The sequence below is a fragment of the Sinocyclocheilus grahami genome, unplaced genomic scaffold, assembly GCF_001515645.1.
Source record: "Sinocyclocheilus grahami isolate Dianchi unplaced genomic scaffold, SAMN03320097.WGS_v1.1 scaffold517.1, whole genome shotgun sequence".
In the NCBI taxonomy this organism is placed as follows: Eukaryota; Metazoa; Chordata; class Actinopteri; order Cypriniformes; family Cyprinidae; genus Sinocyclocheilus; species Sinocyclocheilus grahami.
Window position 1 is genome coordinate 1,529,524 of NW_015505696.1, and position 1,285 is coordinate 1,530,808.

The 1,285-nt window shown below is 36.7% G+C and overlaps 1 long non-coding RNA gene across 1 annotated transcript; it reads left to right on the top strand.

Moving 5' to 3' along the window:
* Nucleotides 1-484: 484 nt before the first annotated feature.
* On the top strand, nucleotides 485-1,285 carry LOC107554874 (uncharacterized). The gene is made up of 4 exons (XR_001605112.1): nucleotides 485-680; nucleotides 773-841; nucleotides 1,042-1,113; nucleotides 1,227-1,285. It is a non-coding gene; the product is annotated as an uncharacterized lncRNA (long non-coding RNA).

Consider the following 1,285-nt stretch of genomic DNA (forward strand, 5'->3'; position numbering starts at 1 on the left):
GCTGGAATAAAATATATATTAGACGAAAAAATTGCTGAGTTTTAAGTTGAAGTACTAAAATTACTAACTAGAAATAAAAACTAAAACTGAACTAAAGCTAACATTGAATTAAAAACAAATTGAACTTAAATGACAAAATTTAAAAAAAACTAAAATTAAAATGAAAACAGAAAATACAAAAAAATAAAAGCTAATTCAACATATTAATGAAAACTGTAATAGTATATAAGTAATGATAAAATAACTGGTACATGTGTAAAGTCATTACATTCTTTCTAAAGAAGCTTGATCACAGTAGTTTTGCTGGTTAAAATGGTTAAGCATCCCACTGAAGACACCAGGTCACAGCAACATTAGGTTGTTAATTTCATTTTTGAAACAGAGGTTTTTGCTGGTAACTCTAACTTGTTTGAGCAAGATGGTCTACTAGGTTGAAAATTAGACACATCATCTGTTAACCCAGCTGAACATACATCTTGATCAGATTGGACCACATTGTATTAGACAATGATTATAAATGTCAAGCTTTGACCAGCTAGAAACCATGTAAAACTAGCACCGCTTTTATCCAGAATTTGAATGATTAATATTTGAATTATTCTGCGAAGGGAGAACCTGGTGCTCCAGGGTTATCAGGATTACCAGGTTTACCAGGAGAGGATGGAGCACCAGGACAGAAGGTACCAGGCACACTTTAATCTCTTGAATCATTTTAGTTAGCATCAACTGCTCAGAAAAGTCCACACATGTTCATCATCTGTGTGTATTTCAGGGAGAACCAGGAGCCCCTGGGTTGAGGGGCTCTGAAGGAGCAGCAGGAGTGGGCATCCAGGGTGAAAAAGTATCTCTTTCACTTTTCTCACATGTTTTCTCACGTTTAACTTTATAAAATCACCTTAAAGAGCCATTAAATTAAAACTGAAGTTTAGAGGGTGAGATTTCCATACAATCTTCTTAATTTGTGCTTCAATGGGGTCTTTAACTGTGAACACCAACTTGATGCTTATTGATGTAGTGTTTTGTTAATGTGATGTTGTTTAGGGTGATCAGGGTCAGCGGGGAATCCGTGGGTTAGCAGGGCCATCGGGAATAGCTGGACCCTCAGGGTCAAAGGTGAGTGCCTAGTTCTCATTTGGTGAATCTGGAATATTTCGATTTTTGCTACATAGACATTATATAACATATTATATAAAAATTCCTTCTGTTCTTTATGAATCTCTTTGTAGGGAGAGCCTGGCACCCCTGGGCGCCCGGGATTACCTGGACTACCGGGACGTACCATAAC